This window comes from Oenanthe melanoleuca, chromosome 1, assembly GCF_029582105.1.
Source record: "Oenanthe melanoleuca isolate GR-GAL-2019-014 chromosome 1, OMel1.0, whole genome shotgun sequence".
NCBI lineage: Eukaryota > Metazoa > Chordata > Aves > Passeriformes > Muscicapidae > Oenanthe > Oenanthe melanoleuca.
This window is the reverse complement of record NC_079333.1, coordinates 20,171,992-20,191,305: the sequence shown is the minus strand read 5'-3', so window position 1 is coordinate 20,191,305 and position 19,314 is coordinate 20,171,992. Positions and strand designations below refer to the sequence as shown.

At 38.7% G+C, this 19,314-nt stretch overlaps 1 protein-coding gene across 1 annotated transcript in view; it reads right to left on the bottom strand.

The window, feature by feature from the left end:
* Positions 1-19,314, bottom strand: part of COL8A1 (collagen type VIII alpha 1 chain) — an 86,288-nt gene that overhangs the window by 22,836 nt on the left and 44,138 nt on the right. The window contains exon 3 of the mRNA XM_056497423.1: positions 8,936-9,050. The gene's annotated coding sequence lies outside the window, so the exon portion shown is untranslated. The remainder of the gene's footprint in view (positions 1-8,935; positions 9,051-19,314) is intronic.

Sequence of the window (19,314 nt, the reverse complement as noted above, 5' to 3'; positions counted from 1 at the left end):
ATTTCTGTGACTTTGTTCAGCTGTGTGCTGCCAAAGAATGCATGTTTTAAATGAGTTTAGGTGTCAGTGTGCAGAAAAGCCAGTGCTTTTTACTGGAGATAAAATACAGCTTTCCACAGTTGTTACCTCTGCATGTGGGGCTGGTCCTCTGATTCAGAATGGTGAAACAGACACATGCTGAATGTTTGAATGTTTACTATTCTCATCAGATATTCTTTCTTCCTACAGTTCTGGAGGGGAGTGGGTTAGAAAATTATAATTGTGAAATACTGTTCCCATCTCCTATGACAACATGCTGCCCCAAGAAAACTAAGGAAATACTGGCTTACACTTTTTCCAAATGAATTTACTGTAAGTGTGGCAGCAAGTGGCAGTAAGCTCTTTCATGCACTGCATTGTTTCCCACAGTTTCCAGTCCCTGAAGTTGACTGTTTACAGGTGTCTCTGGACCTCTGACTTCAGATAAAGCCACACAGAGACTACAAGTCAGTCTTTATGAGCAGACACATTTCTTGAGGTTCTCTTCAGGGCTGTGAGATGCAAAAGAGATGTTTCCTGAACAGACATTTGTCAAGAAGATGACAGGTCTTACTGGAAGGAAACTTTACAACAACTCTACACTTTGTGAAAGAGGAATAAAGTTTAGGCTCCAATGCTCATCTCTGAGAGGTGTAATTAAAAGGAATCCTCCACTGCATCAATGTCATTGTTCATGTGTAAAATTGGGATAGCATGGTTGAACAGAGCCAGTGTTTCATGTTTGTAGCTAATTCATCTCCTGACAAACAGGAGGGGAGCCCTCCTTACTGCCAACTTTCCAATATGGTATATACTGAGACTGCAGAAGTGTTGGGGAGTAGGAGGTGAACAGAGTAAAGAAGCATTTACCAAAACTCACACTGACCTGCTGCAGATAAGTACATTAAAAACACAAAAGAGTGTAATATGGTCTAGAATGTTGTTGTCATGCTGTGAACAGCCCAGTTTGCTGAAGGAAGACAAGACAAAGCAGGACATGATTTTGGTAAAATGCATGGGGAGGCCATGTCTTGGGCATGCACTGGCCTCCTGCCACAGGCTGCTTCCAGTGCTCTGGCTGGGTGGGGAAGGGATGCTGCAGTCCTTGTGTCTTCACCTATTCACTTTCTGGTTCCTCCACCTCCATCCTCTCCCAGGGTGGCAAAGCAAGCCAGCCTGGGGGTGTTCTTCCAGAGGATTAACTCTTTGCTCTAGGGGCTGGGGGAAGGACTCGTATCATAATCTGTCACAGCTCAGGCTGTGACCTGCTTTTTATCACTTAAGGACGAGGTAGTGCTAATGAGCAAAAAGAGAGCTTGAAATGAGTTGTGGAAATGAGCCCAGTTCTGTAAAGGAAACAGTGTTATTCCTAAGGAAAGGGTACTATTTCTACAGCTATAATCCAAGACATTTTCTTTTTAGCACCAAAGCTGCACTCTGGTATTCATCTTGGCTTAATGCAAACGCTGCATAGGGCAGTTCAGGGATGGTCAGCTCTTATGAGCAAGTGCAGCTTTGTAAACTTTAGGGTTTTATTAGATTCCCTACTGCAGTCTTTAGTAGATAGAAGGGGTTCAGCATCTTGTATAATTTTTCTAATTTCAGATACAGTCACCATAACTAATTTGTGGCAATAACAAAGGAGAATTAGATGTCTTTGTAAACTTATTTGTAACCATGATAAAAAAAATAGGGTTTAAAAATATTTATAAAGTGTATTTATAAAATCAAGCACGCTGAATGCCAAATGGTGTAGCATCTGAAGATCAAATATTTCTTATCGATGTACATGTATTTAAATACTGACAGGTGCTACAGACCGTTCAAATGTCTGTGGGAGCAGTTTTTCATCAGGATGGACACTGCATTGGGTTTTCACAGGCACTCCTCGGCAGCAAAACACGTCTCAGTACTGAAGCTGCCTGCAGGTGGCGTGAGCCATCCGCTCAGCACAGACACAGGTCTGACACTCCTTGCATTTCAAAGAAGAAAAGCAAAATACTAAAAACCATCCTCACATAACTGTCCTTTATATAGGTGCTGTGTGCCGTGTTGGCTGATGCACAGCTGTGTAGCATTGCCTTCAGTGTTGTGATAAATGAATGATACTTTCTTCTGGTAAAGCTAATATCATATTTTAAGATACATTTTTTTCCTGTGCCTTTGAATGAGGAGAGTCTGCATTCCTTTCAGGTACTTTGATCACCTACAGAGAGCTCATTACAAGGAGTGTATTCTTTGTGTTGGCCAGGGAAAATATTATATAAACTAAACCTTAACAAATACCTTCCCTTTTAGTAGTTTCTGGCTTCCTGTCTTTTAGACTATGTTTAACTTTTTAGACTCTCTCTCATTTGTCAAAAGGCTTTGTTTTCTAGCTATCATGGAAGTGTATCATGTTGGAATGTGCTTTGCTCTGAGCACAGCAAAATCTGCAGATTTTTCTGCTGGTGAGTAGAAAATGGTAAGCACCAGCCCTTTGATCTTAACCATTCTATATTCAGGGAAAAAAGGGAACAAAGTTTGAGAGTGTCTGCAGTTCCTATGCATTATAACTCCCATTTAGGGGTCATATCCATTCCTGGCTGAGTTTAATCACTATTTGAAGTGATGTTTGTATTCCACATCTGGCCATGGCAGGAGGAGGTAATATCTACATTCAGGCATCTTTTCTGCTCCATTCAGCACTAATGAATCTCAGAGAAAAATCGTCCATATCTAAAAAATGAGGGGGGAGAGGAAATTGCAAGGAGAGGGAAGTCAAACTGTTTGGCCAGACGTTAAATCTTCAGCTCTTCACAACCACTGTTACCTGTTACCTGTGAATAGGCTTCTAAGCCAGGTACAAAGGATGTCAGGTTTTAGGTACAGTAAAGAAATTCGTATTTCAAGGTACAAAAATATGTGTCCCAAGAAAGATATGAAGGAATAAATTGCACAGTGACTGGAATGGGTGTTCTGCCCAAGCCTGAAGGACAAGGTGTGCATCTGAGACTAGAAATAGATCCCTCATGGCATTGTCAGGTATGCCTGTGGGAGGAACAGGGAAAAGCCCACAAGGCATGTTCAGCACCTGTAGACACAACGTGGGCATGAGTGTTTGGCACTCACAGTGTGCACAACAATCTCCTCGTGTATGATCATGCTGAGATATGCCAGAGGTTGTGAAGTTATGAACACAAATAAAAAGCTTACTTGGAAGATTAAAAGGATATACTTTGCAAAAAATTCAGCCAACACCTGGCTCACCCACTGTCCTATTTTTACTATTTTTAATCCCAATCACACTCCTAAGATATCTTTGAATATTCTCAGTCCAGGAGAGACTCCACCCAAAGACAAGATTAATACAGAATTTTTTTTTCATTTCCATAGCACAGTCCTGAATACATCAAGTAGTGATTTCACAAAAAGCAGTGGTTGCAGTCACATCTGAGTTACACAGATCATATAACTCTTCTTTAAATTTCTGAGGTTGCATACCTCCAGGAAAACGATTTCCACTTGGTATATATTTAATATATTTTGGGAAATAAAAATGTCATTATCAGTGTTTCACAGGCCAGAGCTAAACCTTTCCTAAAGGAGGTGTTAATAATATTCAGAAGAGAGAATGAACTTACTGCAGGCAAAAATTATAATATAGTAATAAAAAGTCAGACTCCTCCAAGTCTCATTTGTTTCAACTGCAGATTGTAGGAGATTTCTCATAAAAGTATTTGATGTATTTTTTATTTTTGGGAAAAAACAAACATATCCTGTTGAGAGTTAACATATTATATAACTCTTTCTCATCATGCTAAATTTTTAGAAGAAAAACTGCAGGCCACTGGACTTATCTGAGCTGGGTAAGCCTTTTAGCTTACCAAACATCACATCAAAATTGGGACTGAGTAAGTGTTAAAGCTTTGTTAGAATGGCGTGTCCTAAAATAATTGTAGAATGCCAAAGACAGAGCTTCCCGTGTTCCTTCAGGCTGAGTAGGGATGCCAAGTATACAGAATTGGAAGCTGTCTATCAGGGGTTTTTTATTTGCTTGATATTGAGCAGACAGAAGAGACAAAATACCAAAAATGCTTGAAATCCTTATGACCTTTCACTGCAAACTGTGAACTTTGTCTGCTAAACTCAGATTTCTATTTACACTGTCAGCAGAGGCTCCATGCTGTTGCCTTTTCTTTGCCTTTTCAGTTTGTCATTTATCAAGGGATAGCTTCACAAACACTGCACAGGAGGGGGGGACCTGAGCACATACCAGACTGTTCAAAATACTTAGGTCTCCATTCTGTGGATTGCTTAAAAATAGCTGTAATGCAAGCAAAGTAGCATGAAATATGCTGTTTGCACCCAAAGGAAATATTCTGTAGAAAGTCTTAGCTTTGCCATCAGCTGGCATAGCTCACATTCCCAAGCTGTGTCCTGAATCCTTGCTGCTGCACAGCTGACTCCATTTACAGCATCTTCCATTTACACAGGAATACACAGGTGACTACTGACTAATGGTCCAAAAATACATTCAGTAAAGGACTGCATTGCCTTCTTAAATAAAAGATCCCTGATTCCATCCTTGTGTTTCAACATTAATCCACTCTTGTAAAGGAGGAGCTAGACTGTTGCAGAGAAAAGTGTAGGGGAGATTTCAGGTGTATAAAGTAGAAGTTATGAGAGTGAGTAGAGGGAGTAGAAAAGTGAGGGTGGCTGAACACTGGCATTAGTTGTGAGGGAGGTTGTGGAGTCTCATTGCTGGAAATAATTCAAAAGCTTTCTGGACATGGTCCTGGAAAACCAGTCTAGGTGTCCCTGCTTGAGCAGGGGGCTTGGACAAGGTGACTTTCAGAGGTGCCTTTAAACCTCAACCATTGTGTGATTGTGAAATTGTTCCTATGGAACAATGGAAGACTACTGTGAACTGTAATATTTGTTTGCATAACTTTGCCAATTAAAACAGGACGGCCTTAATCAGTTATTTAAATAAACCAGACAGCTACATAAAACTCCTTTGAAACTAAATATAAGGTTCAATTATATAATAAATGTTTTAGCTGAACTTTTAGTATTAGATGGGCAATTATTCTGACTGTATTTCAAACTTCATTTCACACTGTGGTAGCATTCCTTGAACTTTACAAGGCAAAGGCATTAATAGAGTTGTGTCTGAACTCTTTAGGGTCTAGAAAACTGTCTTAAAATGTAACATTTCCTGAGAGACTTCTGCATAGAAAATACAGTGGTGTTTCCAAAAGAAACAAGTTCACAAGGAATCATTTCATTGATACATTATGTTAATGAGGCTTTTAAAAGAAGACTTTTTACTTAGTGTTACTTTCCCTGAATGTGAAAGCTATGGAAAATGTGTGGAAAACATTCACAAAGTGATGATGGCTGCTGTATGCTCTATATGTTACTGTTACTGAGCTAGCTGTTAATAAGCCATTTGCTTCAGCATATAAACAGGAGGATTTATGCATAATGCAAAACCCATAAGATTTATTGTTTGGTATAACTGTTTTGCAAATCAGAGAGACACATTGTTCCAGTCTTCCACAAACTTCCTGTTATCAGTATAAAAATCTGCTGCCTACTGGCTTCAAGCTCTTTTCATGTGAGTTGGTCTGAGGAGTAGGGGGGCTCAGAAGCAGAGAATTTAATGAGCAGCAGGTTCCTCGGATCTCTGCTGTGCACAGTCTGGGATCATAAACTTGTCATCATGGTTACTAGCAGCAAGTGGGAGGTATCTGTACAACATCCCCAGTTCTAATGATTTGTGGAGGCAAGTTCATCCTGTTCTTTTTATGCATTCTGTACTGGAGCTTTTTGTATCAATTATCGCTACTAAAGCCCTAAACAAGCCCCTCTTCTTCAAAACACAGACAAAAGTAACCATTGGGTTTATTCACAATAATGCTTGGATTAGTTAAAGAAACCACATTCACCAACAGGAAAAGTAAATTTCTAAGCTATTGAATAACACTGCTATGTTTGGAAAAGATTTTTCTTTTGTAATTCTCCTTTAATTTCCTCCCATCCAAAGCTGCTGTGAGGAGTCTGAAGCTAGGTTTTCATGAGTGAGTAAAGGAGTCCAGCAACTGACTCCTATTTAAAATAAGTGGTCCTGGAAATGTAAGGTAGCATTTCCATAAATACTTGAGTAATTTGAGGTTTGGGTTCCACTAAAAGTCATCCAGTGTTTCCAGTTCCCCAAATCAAACAGGGAAAAGGCAGACCAGTAAACTAATCCTTACTATCAGGTAAGCAGGGATTGAATGGAGGCACATAAAGCACTAGAAAATGAGGAGGAAACTGTAGACAGTGGAGATACCTATGTTGAAGAAGTTTATACACTTAGAGGCATAAAAGGCAGTTCAACAGGAAAAAGGAGAGACAGAAAAAATATCAGACTATATAAACTGAAACATTATTTTCAGTCGCTAAGGTTGGCTTTGGATTTTGAGATACGACCTCAGTAAATCCACATAAAATTGTATAACTTTATCACTTGACTCAGTGCCCCTGAATTCAGCACAGTTTTTTTTTTATCTGCTTCCTGATCAGATTAGAAAGTGTCTGAAGTCAAACTGTGCATTCTGGTAACCTTTCTGAATAGTTTTGCTTTCTTCATTTCAATTATTGTTTTTCAATTTAAAAATATTATTAAAATACCACTTTTGGGTGGGTAGTGACTACCACGACACTTTGTATAGAAAACCAAAGCAATTTGAAGCAAGCTAGACATTCTAAGTACATTTTTAAAATACCATATTGCTTAAATAAAATAAATCCCTTAGTCTAGCAATTACTTTCAGATGTTTGATTGTTTATTTTTAAAGAACTGTCATGTCAACCATTTAGAACTGACAAGAACTATTCTGATATCTTTACGAGTTCTCTCTACTGTCTACTCCCCTTCTTATGTTGGGAACTACATACTCATCTTCACTGTCTCTTGCATTTATCTTAATTTTGCAATATTTTATTTTGTTATTGGAGGAAAAACTTAGCAGAGCTGTTTGTGGCAAGATTTAGTTACAGGAAACCCAACAGCTAAGCCCCAGTTTCAGCTGAGACAATTAGACTGTTGATTTTGGTAGCAGCTCAAGACTTCTATTTGTCCTAAATGCCTTTCAGGCCTATCTGCCAGTTGATGCTCAAGTCTGAAAATTTTCTGTATTCTTGCTACAGATAGAGGGCTTTGTTTCCTTTTCATTTGAGGTATATTTCTATCCAGATCTGAATGTTTTGCTGAAATTCTTCTCCATTCACTGGAACAGATTAAAAGAAAAAAGGAAATGACAATATTTTCCAGAACTTTCAACCTCTTTTTAAGTTTGTTTTCCCCTTAATTCTCTGTTCCTTGATATCTCTGAATTGCTGAGGACAGTGTTTTTCTCAAAGCAATTTTGCCAGTCATGAAAAGTAGTGGGTGCTAATTTGTAATGCTTAGCTTAACTGTTGTTTTTTCTGTCTAGCAGCTGTTATTATATTACTGCGTCACCTGTTGTAATAAAGGACTCTAAAACACTGAAAACTCAATACTTTTCAAAAAATTATCTATATTATGCAACATCAGAAGATATTGAAAGGTTTGAAGAAATTACTAATGAATAAAGCAGTGTTATTATACAGTCTTTTCATCAACTGCTACGGAAACTTCACAGCTGAATTATCAAAGTCCACTGCCATTCTTGGATGGATGTTTTCTTAAGTGGATGGGATCTAAAACTTTATGGATGCTCTGGGAGAATGTAAATACTAACTGAGAAGTGTTGTATTCTCTGTCAGTAGTTTGGGGGCTAGAGTCTTGAGCATTTTTTTTCTCTTTTTGTTCCTTTTTTGTCTCGTTAGATTTTCTAGCACCTGATGTAGGGTAGGTCACAGCAGCTGGTGCTGGTGTTACCAGGGACAGCTCCAGCCACGGAGTGGCTGGAGATCCTAAAATCCTGTCACTGTACCTGTCCACCCCACTGGGTTAATAATTCAGTGCTCCCCAGTGAGTGCTCACCCCAGAGCGGGGTCTTTACCAGGGCTGTGCTCTAGGGCCACACTGACATGTTTGTGTGATTCTGCTGGTTTTTTATCTCGGACAAACCACATATGACTTCTCCGCAAGCAAGAAACGCTATTGAGTGTGGCACTCATCCTCCTTAAAAGATGTCCGGAAAGTCTGAGGGATTTACATGATTAATTCTTGCCATGTGGATTCTTTTAATTAATTAGCTTTCTAGAAACCAAAACACAGTGCAGGACACTACTGCAATGCAACTTGTTAAGCAATAAGGCGTTTTTTCTTCCAAAAGTCACACTTGATAACAAACAATAGTCATAGGCATAAGATGACTGTGGACAGTATGAGCTAATGTCTCGTTGTCAGAAAGATTTCCATTAAGGCTCAGAATGATGTTTAACATATTCTTCCCATTATTGAGCTAAACAAAACATTGTATTAAGTATGGATTTCTCAATGAATGTTACTTCTATTTATTTTAGCATGTACATACATCTGGAAGTGGACACATGTACTTAGACATTTTGAGGATCAAAAGCCCATCAACAGTGTGGTTAATGCTAGTCCCAGGATAAAATTTCTTTTCTAATGAAACTGTCCTTACTCTTTTCCGACCATAGAAGTATATTTAAACTGATCTTCTATACAGAAACACAAAATGCCAAAGTTACATGTTCTCTCCTATCAAGCAATGGAGAATGACTGAAAGGGTAGATTTCTTTATCTACGATATAAAGTGCTTCTGAGGATGGTCACCAAAATTTATGTAAGTCACGATTTTTCCACTCAAAATTCAAAAGCTTTGGTGTATAGCAAATACTTGAATAACTTCCCAAATCCTGTGTATGTGCCCTTATGCTTTGTTTATGGCACTACATAGAACTCATTTAGGATTGCAAAGCTGAGTATACTTACATTGAGGTTTTGGGACAGGGCAGAAGATGGACAGGTTGGTTGCTTTTTACTCTAAGAGACACAGATTTCCTGATTGTGTTTGGCCTGGTGTTTTTTTGTTGATTTTGGGTTGGTCCTAGGGGGAAAAGAAAGTTTTAAAGAAATGTATGAGTACAATATCCTTTTTTTCCACCCCCTAGAAATATTAAAAACCATTAGTCAAAATTTTGAAACCTAGTGGCTTAACCTAGTCTTTTAATTCCCTATTCCAGCTTTTTATTCAAGGTCTACTGTTCAGAAGTATGAAAATCTGGCAACTCGTTCACTTTGAGTAGCCTTTTTAGTTATTTAGTGCTTGTGAAAACTGATGTAGCAGTTTGAATATGGACCAAAAATCCTAGTGTTCGGTGTTTTTGTTGGCAATCCTGTAATAATTATGCTGTAAATCAAAATATGGGTTTGGATTTCAAAAGTGCCTTGAGCCTTGTTCCCACCCTTCTACAGAGACACTGCATAACTTTTTCAGATTACAAGGTATAAAACTATCAGTCTGAAATACAGATGAAAAACTTTTACCTAATCTTATATTTCTGCATGTGTGTCAAGCCCATAAAAATGTACATACAAACACTTTAATGCAACGCATAAATAAAATCATTAGTTCCCAAAAGGTATTGTGCTTGGGAACTACCAAAATCCCAAGCATTACTGCACTCATCATGTGAGGATACTAACAAGGGGAGCCATGGACAATAGTAGTGTCCTATAGAAAATAAAATCTGCTTTTCTATTTTATGTTCTGATCATTCTCACACAGCTGCTACCAAGTCTTATGTGCTTTGCCTGACAAGTCCTACTGCTGTTTGGGAAGAGTCTCTGTGATTTGTTGGGTGCAGCTGCCATTGAGCCATTTACAGTTCAGTTGTGGATGGAGAATTCTGGATGAATGTGCTGCAGCTGGAGTGAGCACGTGCCCGAGTGCTGTGCTGGATCAGAGCTGGGGAGAGTCCTGCACCTCTCTGCATTCCCCTGCCCATACACTGCACTTGCTGCTCAGCATCTGTCCCACAGGGAGCCATGGGCTCCTACAACCCAGCTCATGGATAAGCAGGGTGACCACTCTTCATGTGCTGATCTGCTTTGTGGTTGAAAATCTAGGTATTTGGCCTAAGATCTTCCTTGCCTGTGATTTTGCTCTCCAGAGCCACTGGTTTCCCAGCAGTCAGAATAACCCCAAGGAACAAAACACACCCAAAGGTATCTCTCAATTTACTTTTAGCATTTTATCAGTCAGGGCAAAAGGCAAATTCAAGAGCAGTGGCTCTCAACCTCTGCAAGGCTGAGCTGCAGCAGTGCCCTGTACCTCTGCACTCAGTGGGCAGCTCTGTCCTGGTGGCCTGGCCACCAAGGGACCATGGAAACCTTAGGGACAGGAAGCATTTGGAAAGGGAGGAATACTGATTTCCCAAGGGATACCTGCTTGACTGTTTTACCTCAGATTTATTCAAGCGCATTTGAAATGTGCCCACTACCCTGTTTCATATGAATGCCACACCAGGGCTATTTTAAGGTCTCTCAAATCTGGCAAAAGAACTAGTTAAATTATTCCCAAAACAATTAATTTTAACAAAAGAAGCTTGAATTTTCTAGACAGAGGAGTGTTTTCTGCCAGAAAGAAGATCTCCAGACATCAGCCCCAGTACCTCCAGGGTTCATTGTTGCCACCCAGCCCCTGAGTTTCTGACTGCTGGCTGAAATCTGTTTTTCCCTTCAGGTGACTCCAGATGCTCACTTGGTCCCAGGACAGGCTCTGAGAGCTGCTCATCATGGCAGACAGGTAGGCACCTTCCTCTCAAAGCCCAAACCCCTTTCAGAGAGAAACTGCTTTTCAGGCCCTTTGTCAGACAATGATGATGATTAGATTAATCATGACAAAGCTTTCTGGCCTCCGGTATAAAATTTATTTTAAAAAATCTCTTCAGTGATAGCAAGCTAAGTTTTCTGGCAATACCAATCTAGTCTCCAATCGACCCTTGCTTTGATAGATAATCTGTGTCAATTTTCTCCTGACTCTAACCATCTCTTGCAAGCAGGTCCCTGATGAGTTTGTGGTGCAGTTTAGGAGGCATGTGATCACCTGGGGAATCAATAGGAGATAATGCCCAAGTACTGTGGATTATTTACAATTGATTTCATCCAATTCATTGGAGCTGTACAAGCAAATGTGTATTTGCCACCTTTCTGAGAGGACTCTGAAGCCTGAAGAGCAGAAACTGCCAATGTGTTTTGCAGAACTTTGTTGCCATTTGCTTCCTAGTTTTCTGAAGAGTAGGTTTTCCTTGTTTCTCCTGCCAAACAGGCCTTCTACCTCAAAGAATGAGGCAATAATTCAGAACACATCTACACCCTGTCAGAACTTTTAGAGACACCTCTGTGCTCTGCAGTTCAGCTTGGGATACAAACTTCTCTGCAACTTGCAGGTATTTAGGCTTGGGGCTTTGGCTCAGCTTCTTAAGTGAATGAGGGGAAGTCACCAAGTCAGAAGTAGCTTTGTATACTTAGCAAAATGGAGACCTGCCAGATTGAAGGGGATGGCAGCCACTTTGCCTGTGACTGAGGAGAGAGGGATTAGGCATTTCAGCCAAACAGCTCATTCCTGCCTCCTGTTTGTACCATCCATGCTGCTGTTACTGCCTTGGTGGGATTAGGGAGAGGGTAAAGGAGTGCCAGTGTGTACCAGAGGGCCCCAGTACAGCAGCAGCAGTCTCATCTGTCCTTTTATCTGCAGCAGGATTTCTCTGCCTTTCTGCCCTGGTCCTGGCCTAGTTCCTGTCCCCCCAAACCAGGACTGACTGTCAAGACAGAACAGAAGAATGTGTAGACGTTGATGTTGGAAACAATGGAAGTAAAGGGAAGGTCTCTGGGTGTCCTGCCTCTGAGGTGGAAAGAAAGGAAGGAAAAGAAGTGGTCACAAGAAAGAAAAGCAGTTTCATGAGCAGAAAAAGTGCCCTGTCTCCTTTAAACTTCCCCACACAGAGGCCACTCAATCCCCACCTTTCACTGTCCCATCTTTCCCAATCCCACACCACCTCTGCTACCCTTGCCTGCCTTGCTGCTCCAAGGATGACCTCAATTGGGAGTTTGTTTTTGCTACACAGTGTAACAAATAAAAAGATAAATTCCAGCTCAGGGAGATCACTCAACAAGCTCCCACTGATTTTTCATAGGGGAATTCCTGGCCCCTTTGAGATGGTTTCTTTAACATTCATCTAATATTATTATTATGATTATCCAGCTTTTCATGTCCTGAGACCAACCACTTGATGTGTGTTCTTCCATTTCACTACTTTCAGAACTGAAAACCTGTAATGATATGATAGTTTCCTTTAACTTGAAAAAAAAATCTCTTGAAAGATTTCCTACTGGTACAATTGCTGTCTTCCCTGTGTTATTCAGTCACATGCAGATCCTGATATATATATACATATATGTTAGGACTGTTTGGAGAAATCTCAAGTATGACCCATGATGTTGAGCAACTTGAAGCAACAAGACTATCTTTTTTGCTATGAAGAAAATATCTCCCAAGAAGGCTTCTTGGGGAAAGAAGGGTGGGAATATGAGAGAGATGAGAAGAGAGTGAGAGAAATCATTACTAAGAGAACATTTAAGCATTGAATTTCCTGATTGATAAAGTTTCATTTCATTGCTCTTCTTTCAAGAATTATTTTGTGCAAAACTGTATCTGAAAGGAGAGGACAGTACTTATTTTCTCTGTACTAAATCTTCAAATATAATGATGTGGCTTGCAGTCTTCTTTCCACTCTGCTACCTGCAGGTATTAACTGAGTGTGGAAAACATCTTCTGTTTGCAATTCAAGTGTGGAAAGGCAAAAGCAGAAAGGCAGAAAATCATAAAATCACTGTGTTCTCTCTCTTAGCTCAGAAACAGCATGATCCCTAGTTAATTTAAGTAGTCACAGAAATATTACTTCTATTTTAAGTAGGTATTTAAGTCCTGCTGATTCAATATTCAGCCCAAATGCAAAAGATTTTCGTGGAATGAACTGGATCCACGTAGTAAAATATTTCAGTCTGCTGTTTGAGGGAGAAAAGAAGAATCTGGTCAATTGTTGGAAATGCCTCTGTAGCAAAATCACTTCTGTACTGATTGATTATTCAGTTTTCTAGGGAATTTTTAAGAGTTTTTTTTTTTTTTTTTGGTGAGAAAGTGCTACTGTGGGATAGAAGGTTGATCTGGAGAAAAGTTACAGGAATGTATACACATAATTGCATTTTTTGAAAGCAGCACAGTACATAGGATTTCCTAAACTGTACCAGAAAGCATTAACATCCTGGAACTGACATTTGCAATTTTGAAATCCAGCTTTCCAAGTATAATTAGTGTCCTTGTAAATGTTTTGATATCAAAGTTGGCACTCGCTTTGGATAAGACAGTCCATAAACTCAATTTCTTTCCCATTTATTATTCCCTTTTCCAGAGTTCCACAGATGACAGCTGTAGTAGTTAATACTAAGAAATGCTAAATTGAAATAGCATGTTTTAAAGTATTTATTAATTATAATACATATTAGTTGCTTTCATTTATAATTCACTTTTCTCCTGACATTGTTCTCTTTTTTGCTTGAAGTGCCTGTGAATCATATTTGACTTTATAAAAAATACACAAATAATTTTATGTAACTACAGTGTTTGTCTAATCACACACCAAAATAGAAGGTAGAGGATATGAAAATTACTTATGACAGATGACTCACATTAATATTTTGTTCTAAACCATGAGAAAAATGAGACAGAAGGGGTGGGAATCAGAACAGATCAAAACTCTTAGTGCTTTATAATCCAAAACCACAACTAGCTATTGAGGTGCAAAATGTTCTTTTTTAAATAAAGTGTGAGAAAGACGAAAGTTTTGTACTGCAAATGCTGGCAGCACATAATGTTGCAATTATTCTCAATATTTTGAGATGCTTGAATCATAACCAAAACTTTGAGCAACACTGAGGTAAAAGCATTTTTATACTCCTTCACAGACACACAAAAAAATAAAAAAGAAGAAAAATTGAGTTTGTTGCAGTTGCTTTAGAAATGGTATGCCAAGATTCTGTCAGTGACTGAGAGTAATAACAGAAGGAAGGGCTATCATGGCATCCTCTTGCCTCTTTTATCTTTTCCTTTGTAGTAAATTCAGAATCATTCAGATAGTATTCCTGTTAGCTTTATGGGATTTCTGAGCTGCTTAAAAAATCTTGTGTTTTTTGTCTTTGAAAAGAATAATTCTGACTGGTTTTTAAAGGAAATTTACTATTTCAGTATATGTGGCAAACTTAGTCTGTGTATGAAGCATAATCACAGTAATTAGGATCAGTCATACTGGGTACATCTCAGTAGGTTACCACTCACTATTGTACTTAACAAGGAACATTACTCACTCCATCTGATGTGATCAGATAATATTATCTATAATCTAGCTGGCTGTCAGGTGAACAAGGTATCCTGTTTCCTAGGCCCTGAGTATTCTCTTTTTTCATTCCCTCTTCTTGATCTGGGGTCCAGCAAGACAGCAAGCATCCTTCATGAGCTTGTCAGCAGCCTCAGCTCTTGGGAAAGGATGTGCTTTTTGTGGTGAATTAGTTAGCTAAGTATTAGCTCTGCTTAACACCACTTGTTTATTGTAATTATGAGCAGGGCCCTGTTCCTACCCACTCCCCACCAAAATCTGTCTTTCCCTCAGATGATAACAAAAGTAGCTGTTCAGTGCATGTCATGCTGGGCTGGGCTGCTTTTATGCCACCTTTCCATGCTGTATAGGAGACATTAAACATGGAAAGCGAACAGGCACTTTATGGACAAATGGTGAAAATTTAATAACTAAATGGGTGGCCTTGAACAGACAATTCCTGAAGACTTTATTCAGAGAAATACATGTCTGAATAATTAGGAGCCAGCACAATGCTTTCAGTATCTAGCTGTAAAGGTGTTCCCTTAAGCCAATAAAAGAAAGTTCTCCTTTTTCTCCATTTTTAATTTGCCTCATCATGGCCAGGGGTTTTTTCTACCTTCTTAGTTTAAGAAATACTTTGGATTTGTTCTATAGGTATAAAGCACATTTTCTATGATCCATCAAACATCAGTAACTTGATTCTTCATGACTGGACTATCAAAGGCTAATGGGGTGTGATTGCAACTTGTTTGAAATAGGTATAGTTGCTGTATTTTGTTTAGTCCATGAAAATTCAGTAGTTTAGTTTTTGCTTGCCAGGCAGTGTGTAAGATCTGTGCCTGTAGGTAAACATAAGCATATGGGGCAATGGTATTCCATTTCTTTAGTGATACTGGAACTATCACAAGATGTGTTTCTTGTTAATAGTGGCTTATAACTGTGATAAGCTTCTCAGGGGTTTCAGCCAAAGCAATTCCTACAAAACCACCTCCCCAGAAAAGGTTTGTTGGAGCACACTGAACTGCAATTAAAGAGTCGGCCTCCGAGGGCCAAGAAGATTATAGGGAGGTATTATTGGTCCAGACAGAAATTTTGCCAGGCCTTCAGGACAGAGTTATGTATCACTGCAAGTTTATCTCTGGTATGTTTCTACACCATGAACTTGGACAGAAATTCAAATTTATGATGAAATCTAAACTCTGTTAGGACTTCTGTCTTGAAATTTTTCCTGATTCTAACTAACACATAGAAGGATTTGCTAGTACAGCCAAGACTAGCTGTTTCTGGGAGAGGTACTTGTAAAAGGAAACAGTAGGCATAAAGGGCATGCTGTAATTTAGTCAGGTTATTTATGTATGCCTCTTAAAGAGAAAAAAGAAGGGAAGAAAAGAAAAAGAAAATAAATGTAAACTTTCCAGTTCCTTACTGCTGCCAATCTCAACAAACCAATCCTTTATCCATTCTGGAATTTTTATCAGCTTAGTCTCATATTATAAGGGAAAATGAAGTGAAGTGCACATTTTTTATATAATCTAATAAAATGTTAGAACACATAGTTTGCTGATATATCATGCAATGACCAATGTGCTCTGTTTACCACAGGTAGAGGTAGTGTTCCTTACCCTGATTGGCACCAGGCAATTCTTGCTGCTTTCTTGATTTGTTTGGCTAATAACCCACACCACATCCTTTTATGTATTTTCTCTCTAAAGGTTAAGGAGAGCCATAAGCTTAGCCATATGCTAACTTTTGTAGTGTATATTTGAAAGAATTGGTCTAAACTCCATAAATATAATTAAGATGAAATATATCAGGGCAGAGAACAACTTTGACTGTTATCTGCATACTGTACATGTGCAGAAACAATCAAAAAACCAAAAGTAAATTCTATTTTCATGGCTGATACCCAGATAACTGACTACAGAACACTCTATACCTTTGATTTTTTACAAATGGAAAAAGCTTAAATGAATTGAAATTGCCAAACAGTTTCTACACTGGCGTTATAGGATCTCACATCATAAAGAAAAGGCAAAACTTTTTTGTTTATGTCTCCAGAGCACTAATTTGATGAAGTAATTAAACAGGCATCTCATTTATTTTTGAGAGCAAGTGTTAAACGTGAGTATATGATTAGATTTTTTGCTGAATAGGTGGAAATGCCCCCATACTTAGCAGAGAGCAAAATAACAATGTCAGGCAAGAGTGGGTGATTTTCTTTTTTGCCAAACTTTTCCTCTTAAATAAAATCAAAGCAATTAAACATATTCAAACAGACATGTTTTATACTCAGGTTGGGAGGAGGAAATGAAAAAAAACCATGCTCTACTATTATTTATCAAAAAGGAGAAATGTAATATTTGTACATTTCATCACAGAGGAAAATGCTTTCAGGTTTACAGAGGAAAGAGTACTAAGAATATGTTCAAAATGCTCCCCTTGGAAGTAAAATGCCTAAGTGGACTGTAAAGTATGACCTCTTCTTCATTCCCCTTGGGGATTCATGCTGTTTGTTGTCTGTTCCTTTTAAGGCAAGATTCGAGGAGTTTCCCATTACAGGCAAGAAGGAGAATTCCTCTCCATGCTAATATAGTACCCAAAAAGCTCATGCCAGCAGCTTATTTGGTCATCTTTACAGTAGTACCTAAATATCCACATATTTATCTTCATAGTACTTGTAAGATAGGGAAGAGGTACTACTCCCATTTTGTGGCTGAAATGAGACCACAAAGTCCTCTCCCCAAGGGTGGTCAGGAGATTTGTGAGAGATGTGGGGTGTAGGAAGGAGGTATTCCATTTCTCAGGGTACTGCCTTAGTGGGTCAGCCTTCCTTTCCACAGCAACATGGAGCCTTATCCAGGAGCAGCAGCACAAACACTGCTGTGTGTTTGAACTAATTATGACATATCCCACCTCTTCAACTGTGCTGCACTTGGGATATGAACTTGGCCAGGTCTCATGTTCCCCTGCCCCTTGACTCCCTAACCCCAAAATGCAATGCCTCCACTTTTCCAAGCACTGAATTATTTTTATCATATGAGTGTACTTTCTAATTAAAACTTAGAGCACATCCAGTGTTTCTGTCTTGCTTGCAATTTCTGCTCTGAAGTTTCATCCCTTGATGTGTTTATGTAGGTGCTATTTACACATGTGACTGTATTAGGCTCTCAGCTGTACTGCTGTGCTGCTGTGCAGAGTTAAAGCTTTAAAGAGACAGCAGCTGTAAGGTGAGTTGTGTGACAAGTCACCAATGATGCTCAGATGTCAGGCATGAGTCATGCAATAAACATGGCAAGTGCCACTGAATATTGTAATTAATAACATAGCCTGATAAGAATGATGACATTAATTAACCATAAAACTATTGGTGTTGGAAGGGACCCTAAAGAACCCCTAGTACCACCCCCTGTGCCATGGGGCATTAAATGGTTCTCTCAAATTTATACAATAAGAAATAGCACTAGCACTGCAAAATGAAGAAAGTACATTGACTTAGCTGAAGTCCTACAGACAGCAACAGAAAGAACATTTGGATGGAAACATAACTAAGCAGAGATTCTGTAAATATTTCAGCTATAAAAAGCCACAGAAGTCCACGCTTTGATGAATTCCTGAGAATAAAAAGATTTACTAATGCTAATTCTAAAGATAGATACCTCTTCTGAGCTAACAGAAAGATTTTGGTGATAGAATGTTTCTAATCACAGTTCTAACATTTCTGAATTTATGAAGATGTGTAGAAAGTACAGACCTTATATTGATCTATATTTACAGAATAAATATGAATTATAAGATGCTGACAACATTCTGGCCAGCAGAATGGAAATAGTCTTTTTAAGTATAAATCATATGTGTGTCACTTTAGATTAATTAAGAACAAATTCAGGATGATATTAGTTTGTTTATTTCATTTTACTTTTCCATTAATGTAGAATTGATTCTGATGTTTGTCTTTTCAAGGTAGCAAGAAGGTAGCAAGAAGGATTTTGATAAGAGTGGGATGGAGTGGCTAAATCTAATTTGTTCTCCATATTGTAGCCATCTGAACATGGCAATATAACTTTTCTGTTCTAGAGTTCTAACTGCAATTAGTACTAAAATCAAATTTGCATGCATGTGGGAGAACTCTCCAGGAGTTAAGCCTACTTACTTTTATCCTTGGTATTTTAACTTAAACTAATCTGAAGTCATATGCCACAACAGTCATAAAACCTCTTTATAGGTAAGTTCCATGCTTCTTCTAGATTATATCACAGTGACAGGACACTCAAAGTGATCTATTAACTTGTAACTTCCAACATGGAAATAATCTTACCCATAGATAATTTCTGTGTTATATGTGATAGTAAATAAATCCTGTTTCCACAACTTGTATAAAGTATGGAGAATTTAACAGACTTAAACACCTTCACTGGTGTCCAAGTCATAGGGAGATGGGGATCATAGAATCTTGGAATTGATTGGGTTGGAAGGGGATCTTGAAGATCATCTGGTTCCAATGCCCCTGCTGTGGGCAAGGACATCTTCAACTGAAGCAGGTTGCTCAGAGCCCCATCCAACTTGGCCTTGAATTTCCTTGGGACTTAAATATTTCCTAGGGACTTATACTTTATTATTGATTTCATGTGGGATGACATCAGATACCATGTTCAGAAGCGACAGTCTAAACTTACTGAAGCACAGAGTTAAACAGAACCATTAGCTTTTGGAAACTGGAAAAATACCAGCCATTCCTTCCCTCAAAAACTGACAAATACAAACAAAAACATGAATTTACTTACCTTCCTCAGCAGATGGTTAATGCCTTTAATTTCTTAGGCAATAATAGTACAAGGTTGACTGGGATAAGTTTTATGTCTGGCAAACATTAAAAGGATATTTCAGATCTTAGCAGGATAGCTGGCAGGTTTAGTAGATACCATATTTGGTTATGAA